General features: G+C 43.8%; 1 pseudogene; it reads left to right on the top strand.

Moving 5' to 3' along the window:
- The first annotated feature begins 6178 nt into the window (after nt 1-6178).
- Nucleotides 6179-9698, top strand: LOC125364520 (annotated as a pseudogene).
- Nucleotides 9699-10350: the final 652 nt, after the last annotated feature.

Below are 10350 nucleotides of genomic sequence, written 5' to 3'. Positions count from 1 at the left end.
ACTTTTAACGTGACTGGATATGGCAAAGACTTCAACAGCAGGGCAGTTTGGAGTAGAAGGGTTAACATCAGAGGTGAAATTTCTGGCCAGTACAGTTCGAACTATGAAAGCATCAGGCACTGTGATGGTACTAGGTGGTACTACATGTGCACTCGTGCATCCTACAAAGGCTTCAGGATGTTTGGAACTTGTTTATTTCCATCAAGGTTGTAAATATTGACCCATGATCATGAAGTGACAGGGAGGAGAGGGTTGTCTTGTCATTGTTGACCATTCCTACTAGACCACATTCCCTGACTGTGAGAGAAGAAATGTCTGCTGCCATTGTCATAATTGAGAGCCATTTTGATCTGATTTGAGCTAGGCTCCCACTGGTGCCCAATAATCTTGCAGCTACTTTCTCACAGTGCCACATGGATGGAGTACTGGATGCTTGTATATTCTTCTCAAAGTTGAGAGGAGGATGTTTTAGAATACAACTCTTAGAAATTTCTCCTGAAAGAATCCCTTCCTCAATTTTCAGGTGCTAGGCCAGGGATATCATTGATGTGGTGACTGTACAGGAATCTTGTCCTAAAACTCACAGCTCAGGGTCACAATGATAAACAATGTGGGCACAACTCCATATGAATGTCTTACTCTTGGATCTGAATCTGACTCATGTTTTGGTCCTCTTGAGACTCACTTTGTGTCTTAACTCGCATGAGACAGTAGTGAATCTGTTGATACCTGCACTGGCCTAGATCGCTATGGACAACATGAAGGGTACCCTTGAACTGTGTTTTCCTTGAGCTCTGAGAAGGCCTTTTGTTCTCCAGTAGCCGCAGGAGGTCTGGGTGTTGAAAGTCAGCAACCATCTGTTTCTTTTATACAAGACCTATAGAACAAATCTACTTCTTAGATGGTAGCAGAAGACAATTTTCCTTAGAGAAGAGCATTTTTGTGGACAAACTCCGTGATAGTGCCTTCACCTTCTGGCTATGTGGATAAGATTTTGCGAGGAATAGAGGGTATGTTCATACCACATGTAATATCAAGCCATCTACAAGCCAGTGGGTGTACAGTATATCTGTTCAGTTAGCCTCACTTTTTGTTCATTACCTACAATCTCCCTGGTTATAAGAAACTGACTTTTGTCATCTTGGCACTTCACACCTTCAGCTCTCTTTGAGCTCCAGAGTATGGCAGAAGCGCTTAAGAATTTGTGGTTCAACAGAAAACAAAGGGGCATGATCTCCCTGATATATGACTGTTAACAAAGGGAGACGGAGAGACAGTAGAGACCAAGTCTGTGAAACCAAAAACTGCCTGTCAAATGGTATTTCCCACAGGATTGGGGCAGCGACCCAACAGTATGTAACTAAAACCAAACAACTACTCAACATATAAAGGTCAAAAATGGACCTCTCAAGGGAATACAATAGCTCAAAAGCTATGTATGTACGTTCATATAAGACTACTGTCGACATATGGCCTAATATCGACATTACATTTAAAGCACTAGGCGAACTTTCTTGGGCATGGCCACGTGGCTACTGTATATGTTCTTGATACATTGTACATTGCATATATGTCTACCTGACCTAGAGAAGGGATAGAAAACCAGGGCTTAAGATATCACAAGAAATGTACACACTGCCCTACTAGGTAACTGTACCCTTTTTGCACAACACCTTGTCAAAAAATTTGTGTTCAATTAATAAATAAATTTAAAAAAATTTGTGGTTCAGCTAAATGAAGGCGGATAATATAGTAGGGAACAGAGGTGTTAGAAGCTGCACAAGCCTCTCTCCTGTGCTGTTCACCCATGGGCATGAGTTTCTTCAGGAGGAAAAGGGATTGTCAGGATTGAAGTTGCTACTGCAGATCACAGCTTCTGGTGAGCTGATGGGGCAATTTGTGTCTGACACAGCATAGCTCCATGTTTATCCTTGGTGGCAGTGGTTAGATGATTCAGGGATGCAAGTAGCCGGTCAGAAGGGAAGAAGCCAAATGCACCTTCACATGTTCTTAGGTTTGAATGTGAAATGCCTCCCCACAGGTTCACATGTTATGTATTTGTCTCCAAGGTGGTGGTGCTACCTTGGGAATTCTGGAAATTTTTGGTGTGGGAAAGGGGTAACTAGGAGGGGGTGGGAGGGGCCCTCTTTCTTGGGCATCATGATGTGAGGTGCTCTGCTTTTCCATGCTAGTTGGTGCTTGTTGACATTTTATATCTATTGGGTATTTCTATTAGTCACAGGTATGAACATTTCATGAGGTGAAAGATCAGTTGCCCTAAGTGATGTTTTCATAACCTCCACACATGTTCAACAGTATAGCTACATCGTAGTACTTCAGTTGAGAATTGCGGCCTATGTTCAGAATTGATAAGATAGCAGTCACGTGGAATCAGCAGCAATAACTCCTGACACAGAAAGGCTATGACCCAGTGGCATTTTTTTATGTTGACCCGAATGCAGGAAAAGAATTGTCTTGTCATTTACAAGTGGAGGGGGAGTCCCTTGTACAGACCTCCTAATTGCCTAGGTACATGCCTTTAAAGGCAGAAATGCATGGGACAGAAGGTTTTTAATGGGAAGTTTTGAGAATAGCGATGGATGATTTATCTCTGTTCTTGTCGGTACCAACAGTTGGGTTGGTTCTTGTTCATCTTTGCTTCTTCAGGGTGTATTTCAAAGTCTAGACAGCTCTTAGAGGAACTGCAAGATTTGTAAAATGTGTAGATTCTCTCCTGAAAGCAGATTCTTGTGTAAGGTTAATACTATTGACATTTAAAAGTGGGTAACTTCTTCGTACAGTTCTGTGTACAAACAAATACCAGGAGACCAGACTGAATGCTTTCAGCATCCATCTGTGCAGGGTGTGGCCACGGACACGTCCCTGCATATTGCAGAGTTTGGTGGCAGACCAATGGAAACTAGTAGAGTTCTTGTTTTTGTATCATTTCTTTCACAGGACAGCTTAATAGCAAAGGGCTGTATGATGGAATAAGTTTTCTATTGATTCCAGAAATAGGATAGTTTTTTTTTTTCTGTTGGAAACCATAGATGTTTTCCTAAGGGAACAGGGTCTCCAACTTGGTGAATGCTTTCTTTAAAATGTTAGTAATTCTCATTATCTTGGATTGCGTTTTAGAAGCTCCTTTAGCTGTTTTGTCAAACAAGTTTGCATATAAATGATCATGTCTCCACGTCTCTTTGCTCAGTACTGATGTTGGTATCAAGGGCTCGGTGTATGGCCTTTTGACAGAGTGCTTGCCTCTTATACATGAAGCTCAGGGTTCAATTCCTCAGCTATATATGATAGAAAATGCCAGAAGTGGCACTGTGGCTCAAGAGTTAGGGTGCTAGCCTTGAGCAAAAAGAAGCCAGGGACATTGCTCAGACCCTGAGTTCAAGCCCCTGGATGGGCAAAAAAAGAAAAAGAAAAATAGTTTCATGAATCTACTATACTTGTCACACAAGCTGGATGTCTTACAGCTCAGGATATAATGTGAATAACCTAGATCACCTCATGCGGGACATCATCTGTATTGTCAGATGTGTGCTGAGTGACAGACAAAAGTATATCCCAGCAATACCTTGCTATATTTGAGTCCTGAGTGGTTGGCTGAAGGAAGTAAACTCAATGCAGGCCTCACATGGCCTAATTGTAGGTCTTATGATTGTCATCATGTGGATTTGGGCTGGCAGTGGATTCAGAATTTCTGATGGAGTTTGAGAGTTACTTGGGAAGGGGCAGGCTGGGACTCTTGGGGGAGATGTAGAATCTGTTCACAGGCAGGTCTTCAGGAGAGACACATCTCTGCTTTTTAGGACCCTCAATCTTAAAATCTCTCCACAAATTGACACACTGATCAATTCAAGTCCTAATCTACCCGGGTTTATCATTACACATTAGAAATGTGGTGAACTCTTTTAGTGGGAAACCTGATCTGTTTTACTATGTGACTCTTCTGTATAGCCACATTTTTAACTTGCCAAGTATTTTATTTACCAGAGCACTGTGAGCAGCAGAGCAGAAGTAAAAAAAATCCCAGTAGATCACCACTCTGACCTCATACAGCTGCATCTCACAGAACTTGCACAGAATGAATTAGGTTCTGGTATGAGACAGTATCCAAGTATGTGTATGGTGTATCCTACCAGCAGTCCTCTGGCTTATCCTGTATTGTTATAGCCAATGCCAGTTCTAGAGGTGTCTGTGGATCTAAACTTGGATGAATCAATGATGGTCCAGTGGTAGATATTTCACTTCTCTGGCATAGTGCATGGAATCTTTATTTTTTTATATGATCACTAGTTAAGTCCATCTCTTAGGTGGTTAATGGTATTGGCACTGGTACTTACTTCCTTGGTTCTGATATTACTCACATGGTAGAGGTAATGGTGAAGGTTATTTGCCTCCCTGGTGATCATATCTGGTTTGAAGGCCTCAGCCAGATTTCTGTACCCTTCACACATCTCTGGTGGTCTGAAGAAGTTGGCTGTTGACTATAGGAAGACTGTTCAGAAGAGTTAAGACTGTTAAAGAGTACTGGGATCCTCTGTCTTCAAAGATGAAGACTGGCCAGGAGTGAGCCCTGGGCAAGTGCACATAGAGATCTAAGCACCAAGCCTATTGCAGTCATTTTTGCAGCATTGGTGAAATCCAATGGGCTTAAAAATTCTACTTGACTACTGTGGGTTTTGTTGGTATTCTCCTGTACCTGTGCCTGATCTCATTGACTAGCCGCATCTCCCAGAAGGCTAAAGGCTTTCTCTGGTAACATACAGGAATGGGACCAGGGAGGTCCATTTATATTCAGGCAGTCTCTGTAGATGTGGGTGGTATCTGATTTTACTTAAGGTTTTGTCTTCCTGTTATTGGCATCATGAAACCTTCCCTCTGTCCGAAGTACCTTCTAATGAAGTTCTTATCCTGTGACTGGGAAGAATAGATCATTGGAGCTGGAAGATACGTGTGTGTGTGTGTGTCAGGGGGGAAGATGTGTGTCTATGCTGGCCATGATGTTAGCTCAGGCATAGGTCAAGTAGATGCTAAAATCTGGACTGTTAAAATTCCTTTTCAATGGTCAGCCTGGGAGATGCCCAGTGCATGTTAAGTTGGCATAGCCTCATTGAGATCTGTGTCCAAGTGCTTGGAGGTATTTCTGGAAGGCTGAAGATCTCTTCTGTCTCAGGAAGATTGGTCCAAGTATACACCTGCAGTCTGCTCAGCTGCACTAACGAATAATAGAGGTGCCGACTGCTCATTTGCCTTACCATCCTCATCTTCTTGACACATCATTACTACTTGTACCTGCTCTGTGAGGACCACCACATACCAAAGGACATCTGCTAACTTTCCATCATTCCTTGGGTCCCTCTGTTGGGCAGCACTTCTGCTGGTTTAAGTTGCTTATTTGGTAGGTAACACGGACATTTATGAGAGGTCATCCATAGTCTTGGCAAAGTTATACCTATGAGACTTTACCTACCCAGTGCCCCCTAACATGTAGCACATGAGTACCACATGCCCCAGGGAGTTACCTAATTTGACTTTATTCCTTTATATAGAGCAATAACTATTGGTAATCGCCTAGAAAAAGTAGTTTCCCCCCCCCCCCAATGGTGGTGTATCCATCTACTACCTGGACTACTGGGCATACCAGAGTGGAACCTCTAATTTTGTGTGGATGCAAATCATAAATATCTCATTGGATAACTGAAGGTCATGATAATGAAGACTCAACCTACTTTTCCTAAGTCCCACGGCATGTATTCTAGCTTATTTTGAAAGAACTCTTGTCTTTTAGCTTGATAGCAGACGTTATATCTGAACTTTATGTGAAGGGGACATTGCCATCTGATTCTGCTTAGGTGGCTTTTCTTCCTCTGTAGATACAGTGGCTGCAGCCCATATTGATCAGTGAAGTTCAATTTGGGCACCAGGAGCTGTGGAATGATGCTGGATCACAACATTTTCAGGATACCTGGATGCACGGTAGTGGTTAAAGAAGGAATAGTAGTGCTAGATGTCTCAAAAGACATACCTGGAGTGTCATTATGGGAGATTGTTTATGGGTAGTAAGGACTTGGACAAGGCTGGGAATTTGCAAGTTTCCTTATGTGCTGAAGCTGAACTACTTAGGATGGCTTCTGTGGGCAGGTTCTCATTAGCAGCAAGTTACACGATGGATGTAATGGACTACAACGTCAGCACACCAAGCAATCCTGTTCTTTTTTGTAAAACAAGGGCGATTACCCTTCACCAGTCCTTTGGAAATGGTCTCAGATTTATTAGCGTGTGAGTATAGATTACTTATTGAATAAGAAATGGGAGATGGCTGTGTGTTTCCTATTCCAGGGACTGTGAATATGGTTCATTGGTCTGTTCCAGAATCTTACCTAGTAACGTGATCCTGACCATATTGGGCTAATGAATATTTCTTACAGTGGCTTCATAGAACCGATTCCTCAGAGCATTGGCATTACTTTGTCCCTTGGGATCCATCCTCTTAATTCTGTCTTCATCAGTCACACTTAGGAGTGTAGAGACTTGGCAAATGAAAGAACTCGATGATTTGACATGAGGACTCTTTTTTACCTGCTTGGAAGAAAGCATGCTGTTCTTTGAAGGCCAGAGGATATTTGGTTCCTCTGTTTTCCCCCTCAGTTTCTTTACTTTACACAGAATTGATTCCTCATTTTATGTTGAATTAAAACCTTGATGGGCTGGGGATATAGCCTAGTGGCAAGAGTGCCTGCCTCGGATACACGAGTCCCTAGGTTCGATTCCCCAGCACCACATATACAGAAAACGGCCAGAAGCGGCGCTGTGGCTCAAGTGGCAGAGTGCTAGCCTTGAGCGGGAAGAAGCCAGGGACAGTGCTCAGGCCCTGAGTCCAAGGCCCAGGACTGGCCAAAAAAAAAAAAAATACCTTGAAGGCTTATGAGCAGACAAGGAATTGAGAAGGGGTTGGCTGGCATACTTGACTTGCTTTACTCTGAAATACTTACATGGTGGAAGTCATCCAGTTTGTTTCTACATCTCGTCTTTCCATAAAAGGCCTCCTAATTCTCTTTAGTCCAAGATGTGGCTGTTGGCAATCTATCCTGTTTGAATTTTAGAAAAGCTAACAGCTTCCTGATTCCATGCAGTGGGTTGACAAGCTCTCAAGGGTCTAGTGACCTCAGCTCAAATGAAGATTTCTAGTTGCTGGTGGCAGCCTGACTCTTGTATTTTCAGGACTCCATCAAGTGTATATTCTGTAATGTGTTGTAAGTCTCATGACCATGTCAGAATATTAAAATTGTTCTCCATAAAGCTATAGAATAGTTTCACTTATGAGCTGCCATTGAAGTAGTATTCCTTAATTTCCTGAGTGCTTTAACTATTAAACACATGGGTGTTCTCACTGTTAAGAAGCTCTTGAGCCAAGATGTCCTCCTGATTTGTGGACAAAATGGACAGGTTTGCATAGAAAAGGCACTTGGTGAGCACTGCAGAACTTGCATTCCTGGGGTCTGAGTCTTGTCCTAACACTTAGATTTAGCCCAGGTGCAAAGTATGAGGGGAAGGTGGTCCCTCATTATAGCTCATAAGACATTTGGTCACTGCATTGTACCCATCCCTGGAAGAACACAGAACAACACTAAGCTCTCACAATTATGTGCAGTGTCCAGAAGACAGCAGGCTATTATAGCTCAGTGAACTGTTGAATAGCATTTCAAGGCAAATGGGCAAACGTTACCTAATCTTCAACCCCAGAGGAATAAGCTTCAGCAAGCTGAGTGGGGCTGTGTGATCTTTGTGAACTCCTTTGGTGCCTACTATTGATGCAACGTAGCCCTGCTTTAAGGAAATAAAAAAGATGTTTGCTCTGAATGGCCATGGTCTAGCACCAGATTCAAGTTAGGAATGACAATAGTTTTCCTTGGTGGTTACTTAAGCTTTTACAGTAAAAAGAAAGAAAGAAAGAAAGAAAGAAAGAAAGAAAGAAAGAAAGAAAGAAAGAAAGAAAGAAAGAAAGAAAGAAAGAAAGAAAGAAAGAAAGAAAGAAAGAAAGTAGATGCAGACTTTGATAATGGTATTTACAAGGCAAGAAAATCTATTGGACATACAGATGATGTCTTCACAGGGTGAAGGAATCTTTTAACTAAGTTGGATGTTCCTCAGTAGAGATGTGGCTTTTCTTCAGAGACTCCATTTACAATACCATCTCAACTTGAAAGCATTGCCTCTGGCCCTATGTAGCAAAGATTTCAGAGTATTTGGCCTTTCTGTGCAAAAACTGAAAGCTGTGACAGGACGTGTCTACCTACCTCATTATTCCTGCTTTCTTCCCTTGGATGTCCCTTTACCACTGGAACCTGTCCTAAGCACTGTAGAGTTTAATTAGCATGGTCCCTGGCTTCTTTTTGCTCAAGGCTAGCACTCTGCCACTTGAGTCACAGCAGTGGCCATTTTCTGTATATGTGGTGCTGGGGAATTGAACCCAGGGCTTCAAGTGTACGAGGCAAGCGCTCTTGCCACTAGGCCATATCCCCAGCCTGCACTTAATCATCTTAACACGAGTCACAAGGAGAAGACCAGAGCAGGAAGAGCTTAAGCTCATCAGCCTCAGTGTGAGGCCTGCATTTCTGACTTGCTGCTGTTTGTTCCTGCTATACATGTTTGTGCTAGCAGTATGTATCGGGGTTTGGCTCATATTGAGCCAGCACTTCTTGAGGTTGCCTGGAAGTTTTGAACTTAGGGAATCCTTGCTCCTAAAATGTCTTGTTGTTCACAAGAATTGAGCAGTTCTGCTGTTGCTTCTCGGGAAAACACCAAAAGGCGGATGACGGTGGTGCAGCGGGAGGACCCGGAGGCCCTGGGGGCCCAGGCTTGGGAGGCCCTGGCGGCTTCGGAGGAGGCTTCGGTAGTGGCCTTCAGGGTCGAGGTCGGGGCCGTGGTAGAGGCCGGGGTCGTGGCCGCGGGGCTCTTGGAGGCAAGGCCGAAGACAAGGAATGGATCCCTGTCACCAAACTAGGCCGCCTGGTTAAGGACATGAAGATCAAGTCTTTGGAGGAAATCTATCTTTTCTCCCTGCCCATCAAGGAACCTAGATTATTGACTTTTTCCAGGGGGCGTCCCTCAAGGATGAGGTGTTGAAGATAGTGCCCGTGCAGAAACAGACTCGAGCTGGCCAACGCACCAGGTTCAAGGCATTTGTAGCCATTGGTGACTACAATGGCCATGTGGGTTTGGGTGTTAAGTGCTCCAAGGAGGTTGCCACCGCCATCCGAGGAGCCATCATCCTGGCGAAGCTCTCCATTGTCCCTGTGCGGAGAGGCTACTGGGGGAACAGATTGGCAAGCCTCACAGCGTCCCGTGCAAGGTGCCAGGCCGCTGTGGATCTGTGCTGGTGCACATCATCCCCGCCCCCAGAGGCACTGGGATTGTTTCAGCTCCTGCCCCCAAGAAGCTGTTGATGATGGCTGGTGTTGATGACTGCTACACCTCAGCCAGGGGCTGTACTGCTACTTTGGGCAACTTTGCCAAGGCCACTTTTGATGCCATCTCCAAGACCTACAGTTACCTGACCCCTGATCTCTGGAAAGAGACCGTGTTCACCAAAATCTCCTTATCAGGAATTCACTGACCTTTTTGTGAAAACCCACACCAGAGTCTCCGTGCAGAGGACCCAGCCTCCAGCTGTGGCTACAACATAGGATTTTTATACAAGAACAGTAAAGTGACTCAAGCCTGAAAAAAAAAAAAAGAATTGAGCAGTTCTGTTAAGCAAAAATCCTGACTTTTCAATCACCAGGAGGTGTTTATGGGTAAGGAATTTCTGTAAATCCCTAAGCAAAGGGATGCTAATTTTCTGCCTGTGGCTAGATTAGTGGGTTAGGACCTGTTCTGTGGCTTTTATTGGCAGCAGTTACCTATCTGCTTGCTCCTTCCCTGAGCAGAATCATCTTGACATTGAATGTCTGCTCAACTTCTGCCTCTGTTCTGTTCTGGATCTTCCAAGAATACTCCCTAATGAACTTCATGCTGTAGAGTGACTTTTAGTTGGCTATTTAGTGAAACTATCCTGTGATCGCCTTGATGCCTACCACCATGATCAGGCCTATAAGCAGGCACTGAGCTGTGCAAGCTCACCTCCTAATCTCCATTCTCATCTCTGCCTATCAGCTCTTTCATTATTACCCACAAACATGATTAGCTGTGTCAATGAACCTCCTTCATGCAAAGCAGACACAATGTGTAGTATCTGCATGTTGGTGCTTTCACTTCCATACTCTTTTAATATGTCCAGTGAGTGAGAAGATGAGCCAGTGACTTCAGCTTTCTGTTGTTGCTGGCATACTCTGAAAG

The sequence above is a fragment of the Perognathus longimembris genome, chromosome 16 (assembly GCF_023159225.1).
Source record: "Perognathus longimembris pacificus isolate PPM17 chromosome 16, ASM2315922v1, whole genome shotgun sequence".
Taxonomy (NCBI): Eukaryota; Metazoa; Chordata; class Mammalia; order Rodentia; family Heteromyidae; genus Perognathus; species Perognathus longimembris.
This window is presented reverse-complemented; position numbering and strand designations above follow the sequence as displayed.